A 9,388-nucleotide genomic window follows, 5' to 3' on the forward strand; every position below is an offset into this window, starting at 1 on the left:
TAATTCCTGTGAGAATGTGGCTATTCACTTTTATCCCTTGGCCCTCCACCCTCCCTTTCTTGGTAGAATTGTGTTTCTGATTATCTTTCAAAAGAGAACATTGAAGCTAACATGCCAGGATAATGACAGCTCCATGTGACTACAGAGTTAAGGGGGTTAGGCAATTTTTTAAAGATGCCTTCCGTTTTTGTCCCACACAAAACTGTTAACTTTTTAAAACTTTTGTATTGTATTGACGTTTTTAAATACTTTGTAAACCGCCCTGAGTCCTACGGGGGGAAAAGGGCGGTATATAAATTCAATAAACTTAAACTTAACAATCCTGCCACTGACCTCACAGACTGCCACGGAAGAGGTGTTAATGCTTCAGGCAGAACATTTCACTCCTATTCAGGGAAGGCACGTTCCTCGGTGCCCCATCGCAGCCTTGTCCCTTTCCAGCCCAGCATAAAAAGTATTCGTGCATTGATTTGCACAGGGAGATCAAGCGTCAGCTTTTGTTTGGAGTGGAAGGAGATGGGCTTTCAGGGCAAAGAAATGGAAGAGGCTTTGTCTGGCCACGGATACTCTGAAATCCACGATGCTGCTCACGGGGAAATGGAATAAAAAGCCTTTTCCACTCGCCGGGACGGTGCCGCCTCGCTCCCCGAAGGCCGCGGCCACTCAGCGCGGAGGGTAAACCGGGGGCTCCAAGCGGGCAGGATCCGCCGGGGGCGCTTCCGGGAAGAGCAGCGCAGCGTGCTCCACGTGGCGGCGGGCCCCGCCCCGACGCGTCCTCCGCTGCCGGGCAACGGCGGGCTCCCTCTTCCGATTGGCCGGTGCCAGCGGCGTCGCGGGCGGGCGCCGTTGAGCGCGCGTCTCCGCGGGCGGCTCGGACTGGTGGGCTGAGGCGGGGGGCGGGGCCGGAGCGCGGGGCGGCCCTCGGGGGGCGCGGGCGGGAGCGCAGGTGGGCCTCCCGGGCTCGGCTGCCCGGCCTCCGGCGGGGAAGGCTCCGGGGCGGCCCTTCGGTGGGAGAAGCCGAGCGCCCCCGCTCCGCTCCGCGGGAAGGCCGCTGGGCCGTGGGGCGGCTTGCGCCTCCCGCGCCCCTTCTCCCCCGACGCGCCCAGAGCCAGCCCGGGGCTCTGCATCTGACGAGAGGGCGCTCCTTCCTCTTGCGCTTGGCCGTGCCAGCCGCAGGGGAGGCCTCTGTGGACTCGGCCGTCCTGGAGGAAAGCTTCCCCGACACGCCCCGGGGCCCTCCTGGCCCTGCAGGAGCTCAGCAGTGCGGTGCCGAGCCCTGCCCGGGGAAGCGAGTGCCGGGCTGCCTTTAAACGGGGGGGGGGGGGCGGACTTCAGATCCCAGGGGGCCGGCGGCGGCGGCGACCGGGGCCGGCGGCTTTTTTCAAAACTAGCTTTCCTCCTCGGCCCTGTAGGCACAAAGAAGATAACAGGGACGGCGCAAATAATTCTGAGAAACTGCAAGTCATGAAAGCTGAAGCGTGTTCCCGTCTCTCCTGAAATGAGGTCTGTAGCTTCTTAGGGGAAATTTTTCTCCCTGCTGGTGGCAATAGCCGTGAGCTCTGCTTGAATGAAAGTGGCTTGGGACACGTGTGGATGAGGGAACGTTTTGACTTCCTGTCTTTATTGTAACTGCTCACAAGGAAATAGACCTGTGTTTCGGTTCTGGTGGCTTGGGAGCAAAGGCCGTTTCTTCGCTTGTAATTGGGGGAATTCTATTAAAAATTGCAGTTGTGCCTAATTGTACACACAATTGGCTTCAGAGTCACAGATGATGCCAATCACCATGGCAGCATTTTTGTGTGGTGGTGATGAGGGGGCTGGCTCTCAATATAAGGAACTCCCTTTATACTAGAGGTTGGTCATAGTTGTCTTTCTCTGTGATCCACTAGCAGCTGAAAACTTCAGGTGTGCGCTTGGCTATCTTACCACTTAACCTCATTCAGTTTTCATTCACATTCGGTGTTCTGGTCTTTGCTTGTTCTAAAGGTTTAATGGTTGTTTGTCTTAGATAAGTAGCTTCCTCTTGACTTCCCCTTGCAGAGGAAATGGGTGGATCTGGCTGCTCTTAGCTTTGCTTCTAGGTAACTGCTGCTTTGCTGCTTAGGGTGAGGGTCAGGTAGAGTGTCTGCGAGAGTGACGGCCCTTCTGAGCATCCTGTCTGAAAACTCCGCAGTGCTGGCAGCTGGCTTCCACCACCAGCAGACTTAGAAGGCAAAGAGCTGAAAGGGCAGCAGTGAAACTTGGCTTTCAGGGGCTGAGCTCGCAGTGTTCTTGATGGCGCTACAGGATGTGAGAACTTTTTACATTAAAGATATAGTACTAATGTTTAGTGCTAAAAATATTGGCAGCTTTTTTCTATCTGTACAGCAAATAGGATCCTTGCTGTCTGGTTGGCTGTCTTTTTTCCCCAAAACTTTTGTCCTACTTTCAAAGATTCTACAAATCTTACTAGATTATTGGAATAATGCTCTTTTTCCAAAAATAAAGGAAATAAGAAACTATGTACTCAGTAATCTGAAATGTGCATTTATAGGAAGCATTATTCAAATTGAGCAGTTTCTAAATATGATGAATGAAATAGATAGGTGTATTGAAGAACAAGGCTTGCAATACACACACATCCCAAAATTATCCTAGTTGTTTTGTAAAAAGAACTCTCTCACTGACAGTTTCGGATTGCACCCCCCTGAGTCTCAATTCATACAAAGCTCCTTATCCTGGCACCTAAGGAAGGTTAGGCAGTCATAGAGGAATGTTGCCATTAAAAATTAATCCCAATAAAACCTCCATTTCCTTTGCCAGCCTTTTGGCTAACTGCCTTAATAATTGGCTTTTTAAAAAACTGCTGCATTATCATTTTATGTAGGCATTTTATTAGGTAGTGTGATTGATTTAATGTCAGCTATTTTGATATTTTAGTGAAGATAATATTCACATTTTGTAAACAAAGATAGAAGAAATCTGAGCAATGATGGGATTGGAGACCTGGATATCTTTTTGCCCAACTCATCATGATTTTTCCAGTCTGATTAAAAGTCAGAATCGGTGGGCAAATCCTTGGGAACAAATTGACTTCTCCCAATTCTAGAAGGGGTGGGGGGGGAAGAGTCAATTGCCAGCTATGCTGGTTGCACCTGGAGGTCCAGTAGGAAAGGGAGGGGGGAGAAAGACTGCTCTAGAAATACAGGGGGGGGGGGCTTCTGATCTCACCTTTTTCATTCCAAGCCCAGGCCTTTAGGAGCTGAGGAGCCAAAGGCCTGGCCAGCTTAGCCTTTCCCATCCAGGCTGCAGGCATTCATGACCAGCATGTGTGATTCTCCCCTTCCTGTGATTATACAGGACAGTTCCCTTCCCTGCTTCCTGTCTTTGCTGTCTCCCCTGGCCATTGCCCCGTGCTTTGGAGATCCTTCCAAGGGTTGTCATGACATCAGTGGCCCCGGCTTCCCTTTCTGCTTTGGCCACTGCAAAGGGTGCTTGACCATCTGTTTTTTTCTTCCTGTTCTGCATTATGGGGGTGACGGAGTGGCATTTGGGGTTTATGCACCCTCTTCCCAGGCCTGGCTGGGCCCAGAAACCATGAGGGAGAGCAACCAAGGAGCAGGATGCTTGCACGTCTTCCCCCCAATGGGAGGGAGGTTCTGGGTCTCTGGTTGCAGAGTTGTTGCAAGACTGTGTCAAGGGAGGAGCTCTCCTCCATGTTGCAGGTGCCTGGGCCAGGCATGGCCTGCCTCACCTATGTGGCCTCTTCCTGCTTCTGAATCTGCTGGAGAGGTGGGCTCCAGGCCAGCTTGAAGTTGAGGAACTGCTCCTCCCTCCATCAATGAAACAGCCGACATGCCCTGTGGGTAGACAGGCAAACCTACAATTTGCCTTGTTAATTCTTCTGGTAAGGAATTCAGAGTCGCCAGTCTACTCAGGCAGCAACTAAATAATATGCGTTTTTATAATCTGTAATTTACAGGAGTGTGTTGCCAGGGCAACAGAAGGTAAGCACTAGGACCGCCTCTTACTGATCTCAAAAGCAGAATAGATAAGGTCGCTCTGCTTTTCTTTTTCTCCCCTCCTCCCACTGGGGAAGGATGGCTCCTTCTTTTCATCTGCTGGATTGGAATCCTTTAAAAAGATTTCTCTTTGTGTTTCTTCTAGGACAGCCACATGGGAAGGACCACTGGTCACTCCAGGAGTCACTTGGCTTTTCCAAGGTGTAACCAGGGGATTGCATGGGGTCAGGGAGAAATCAGGAAGTCATAGTATTCATTGGAAGTGCTTGGCCCTGCATATTTTGTGACATGGGAGGGAAGGGAAGGGAAGGGAAAGAGGCCCTGGGCCAGACACCAGAGGCAAAGGAAGGTTGCAACAGATGCTGCTCGCTCTATGGCTGGAAAGGCAAGTTCACCTTTCATGCTGCATCCCCAACCTTTGGGCCATTTGATTAATTGATCTGGGAAGCTGTTGGATTTGAAAACATTAGAAATAGGAGCTCCTGAAGTTCAGAGCCTCTGTATGTGTTTGATAGGAAGAGAGCTGTTTCGTTCCTTTGGCTGGTTGAACCAGATCTGTAAAGGAAATTGCTCTGGCTTGCTTTGGAAATGCTGTGCCTCTTTGCTGAAGATTTAAGACAGTTAAAATGAGTGGTTGCCCACCAATTAACAGCAATAGTGCATGTGTTTTTTCTGTAGCAAGTAAAATCCAGTGAGAGGAGTTACCTGAGCAGAAAGTTGGGAAACAGAACGACAGTAAGGCAGGGGAGCTTCTGTGTTGCAGACCTTCAGCTATTTGCCTAAAATGGTATAGGGTTTCCTGCCTGAGCAGGGGGTTGGACTAGATGACCTCCAAGGTCCCTTCCAACAACTACTACTACTACTACTAATTATTATTATTATTATTATTATTATTATTATTATTATTATTATTATTATTATTATTATTATTATGACTGGACTCCAAGGTCAAAGCAAAGATTTAAACATTGTTGCTTACACATAATTTTGTTTTCATCTAGTACTAAGTTTTGATTTTATTGGCATGTGAAGAATCACTGGGATTGAAGATAAGGATGTTGAGGGAGTGGCTCTTGGCTGCTAGATACCATTCGGTCCACTTATATCAGAGGAAACCTCTGGATAATTAAATTTCATGTTATTTTCCTTCCGTATCATTCTTTACGGACAAAGCTTCTCCCAAACATGGAATGAAACATCTCTCCATGCCCTGGGAGGTCTAAGTGTTCGTGGCTCCCTCGGAGTGCAAGTTTCTGTGCTAGAACAGGTCCCCTGGAGGAGACTCTGCCTGGCTGGCCCTTGGCAGGCCGAGCTGTGGACTTCAGAAGTTGGACTGTGCCTGCCATTTGCGTGGACTCCAGCTGCCTCCCATTGGGGGGGTTCAGCCCAATGGAAACAGCAGGGAGATTGGCTGTGGGTCAGGGCTGACTCCTCTAGACTAGGCTTCGGCTCCTCTCCTTTCCATGAAAGACAGTATAAATCCACCTGAGAATCTGATGACAGCTCTTCCAGAGAAAAACTGTTCCCTCACCTGATAATGGTGGGGTACCTTCAGAGGCCCGCTGAAGAGAGTGGGCATCATGGCCTAGCAATTTCACCCCAGATGCCGACATTTTATCTTAAATGTTATGTGGTGTTTGAATTATGGATGGATTTTCACTTTAAAAAAAAGTATGCAGAACTTTTCTCCTCTTATCTTTACGTTGTCCTCCCTTCTTTTCTATTCCTCATCTCCATAGAGCAGGGGTCCCCAACCCCAGGTCCGTGGACCAGTACCAGGCCGTGGCATGCCAGCAAGCGGTCCACACAAACAAGGAAAGCCCCATCCACGGGGTGGAGGCAGCACACAAAACCACGCACCCTGTGGTCCACGGAAAAACCTTTCTCCACAGAACCGGTCCCTTGTGCCCAAAAGCTTGGGAACCTCTGCCATAGAGCACAATTTTAAATGAAAAATGTTGAAACTGGAAACCATTGAGAAAATGTAATTTTGTGAGGAGTTTTAAAAATCCCGTGATATACAATGAGTGAGTGTCCGATTTGATACGGGGCACCCATAGCTGGTCTGACGTGGGAGCAGAGTGGAGAGGGAGGCTGCTGCCTTTCCTTCTGCTCTTGATTTGTAACTGCATCCCTGGGAAGGAATAGGAGAGAAAAATCAGCAAGTTTTCCATCTCTTCTGCCTCATTAGATTCCGCCCCCCCTTTCTTTCAAGAGCTGTTGTATTTCAATAAAAATGCTAAACCAGAGCTGAAGGCAGATTGTCGGGGTGTAAATTACTCCTTGTGCTCTGCCCTCCCAGGGCTTGCATGGAGAACTGTTTTTCAGTGGAGAAAGGGGATGGGCGAGAGGGCAGGCAGACCCCAGAAGCAACCGAGAGGGTGGCTTGGCCTGTCCAGGAATTGGGAGAGGCAAAAACGGGCTACAGGACCTGGGGCTCTTCAGACACGGCTTTCAGCCTAGGTGGCAGTTTCAGGGCGGGGAGGTGCTGGATTTTTAAACTGAAGAAGAAAGAAACAGCTAGGTAGACTCAACAGTTTAATGCAAGTGTAAAAGGACCCATGGAAGGGAAAGTGCTCCAAGAGCCCCATCCAAGCAGGCCCTTGGGAGCCTTTCGGCATCAGGGTGGAGACCAGAGAGAGAACTAAGGAGAAGTTTCCCCGACAGGGACGACAATAAGTGGAACGGCTTGCCTCCATCACTGAAGGTTTCTAAGGGGAGATAGGACGGCCATTTGTCCAGAAGACTTCCAAGGTCCCTTTCAACTTTGGCATGCTGCTCTTCTGCCTTCTTGTGGGCCCAGGCTGCTCCACAGGGCTGGTGTTTGATCTTTTAGCGCCTGCATGGAATCGAACATTTCTGGCCTTTGTGGTACTGGGGGCGGGGGGGGGGGGCCCGCAGCAGGCAATACCATTTGATCCCCCCACACACACACAGACACCTGGCCTTCCTCAGGAAAGAGCACTTGCAAAGGCCAGCAGGGAGCCCCCTGGAGGCTTTGGCTCCCATTCTGTCCCCAGGTGTCTTCCCTGCCCATTTGGGGTGAAGAAAGAGGACAGGCCCACATTCCTCTCCCCTTTCCTTTCCAAAGCTGCTGTCTTTGTGCCCTGCGGAGCCCTCTGGCTTTAGTAGCCGAGGAGGCTTTCAGAAGAGCAACAGCGACCTCTGGGTGGGCCTGAAAGAAGGCCAGGAGCTGCCTTTGCCCAGCCCAGCCCACCTTTGAAGCTCTCCACTGAGTGGGGGCTTTGTTCCCAACCTCCCCCCCTTTCCTTAGAAGGACCCAGCTGCAGGACAGGGGTAGTTCTGCTCCTCCAAGGCACCTCTGGGACCGAGGCCCCCATGTTAGGAACCTCAGCTGGGGCCAGGTCTTGGCCAGAGAGAAGCAAGCAAAAGAAGGGAAGTGCAGAGCAGAGCCAAAAAGGAAGGTTACAGTTCTTGGCACCTGCTCTGGTGTGGCTTCCCACTCTTCCTCTGAAAGGCGGAACAGCTACTCTTCCTCCGGGCTGGCCCTGGGGTCACATCCTGCTGCAACAACAGGGCTCCATCCGGTGCTCAGGAGCCGAAGGGGGGGGAGAAGCTTGCGGTATTGGAGGGGGGGGTTCATTGCCTCCCTCTGAGAGTTGCTTGCCTTAATGAGATGTAAATGAGAGGGGTGGAAAAACCTTCCACTGCAGGAGGGATAGAGATGAGCAGCCCTGACGCACTGCAGAGCGGTGAGGGCAGCCAGGAGCCCTTTGGCAGAAGGCCTGCCGAGTGGACTGGCGGAAGAAGGAGAGAGCTGATGCTCCTCCCTCTCGCCCGTCTTTTGTAATCCTCCAGCCACACGGCAGGCAGGACAGCCTGCCCCCCCCCTTTCCAAATGGACTGGCAGACGACACAGTTCCTCAGTAATGGGAAAAGCTCATTAGGGGTTCCAAAGATGCCAATGCCATTAATCCTGTGCAGTGCTGCTTGGCAATGCCACAAAGAGCACACCCATTCTGGCTTTTTCTCTCTTCCATGTTTTCTTCAGACGGAGCAACATCTAGCTTCTGTGTTTGCACATTCCTGCTAAGAGGAAAGCCAGCTAATATTCCCCTGGCCTGATGTTATTTTGGGGCTTTCGTCTCCAGGACTGTTCTGGGCTCAGGGCCTGGTAGCAGCTGAATGGATTGACAGCATGAGCAACCTGGGTGAGCGGATGTCTTCAGAAACCTCAGCACAGAGAGGACTCTGGGGCTGTGCCTCTCCTCCCTGACGTGCCCAGTGTGCCATCTAGGCATCATAAAGGGCACCTTCCATTTTGCTTGGCCTTTTTGTTGGTGCAGATTTGAACAGCTTTCTTCCTCTCCATACACAGACATCCTTCATGGTGGATGTTGCACTGGTCTTCCCAGAGCCTCCTTCATCTCCCTGGCAAGAACATTGTCTGGAAATAAATCTGCAGCCATGGGGGCTGCTCCAGGGTGGGTGGGGTCTTTTTAAAATCTTCCAGGCGTGGATAAAAATGGGTCAAAAGCAGCAAATCCATCTATATAGGCAACTATCTGCCTGTCTCCTGTGGAAACCCTCTCCCTTTTACAAACACATTTGGTATTAATGTTTGCACAAGGATGAACACATGCTCCGCAAGCGAGTAGACAGGCGCGCCTGTCTTGTACATACCTCCTCCGTGTGTCTTCATGCCCGTGTTCACACTGGCGCTCCTGCCAATCCCCAGCAACGTCCTTCACCCAAAGCCCTTTTTTTGCATGGAGCACAAGGCTGACTTTCTGGCCGGAGGGCTCTTGTGGACATGGCCTTTTTCCTGTTAGACTGTTAGCTGATCGTTGTCATTGGAGAAGGTGGAGTACCTGAGACAGCATTTCCCCATCAATGTCGGCTCCCTTGGTGCAAATTTGGGTTCTTTGTCTCTTTAATGCCAGCTTGAAATGGACCTGCTGGGCAAAGAAGCAGTGCTTTGAGGAAGGCAGCTGCTGGCATTCTGCCCGCTGCAACTGGGCCGGGTGCCCATGTGCTTCAGTGCTGGCTGAAGAAACGAGGCAAACAAGCAGGGCTGTTGCTCCTCCCTTAGCAGTTGCCTCTTGGCAGAGATGGTAGCCTTTGTCTTCTCTCGTGTTGGCTCCACTGCGTGGGATGCTGATGAGGGTGGGGCTGATGCTGGGGGTCCTGTTGGTGCCACGGGTGGGCTCTCAAGAGCCAAGAGAAATCCGAGAGTGTCTTCGGGGGCCTTGTGCCCTGGGCTACCTGCTCCGTGTTCTGGGTAGCCTCCCTGGGCTGCTTCATTTGGACTGGCGTGAATGCAGGATGCTAGGCTCCTCTGCCCAGCTGCTCTTGCTATCACATGCAAATGTGGCGTTGCCACTGACTGGATGGCACTGTGCCAATGAGTTTGCCATCCCGCCATC

Source organism: Vipera ursinii (assembly GCF_947247035.1).
Source record: "Vipera ursinii genome assembly, chromosome: 10".
NCBI classification, from domain to species: domain Eukaryota; kingdom Metazoa; phylum Chordata; class Lepidosauria; order Squamata; family Viperidae; genus Vipera; species Vipera ursinii.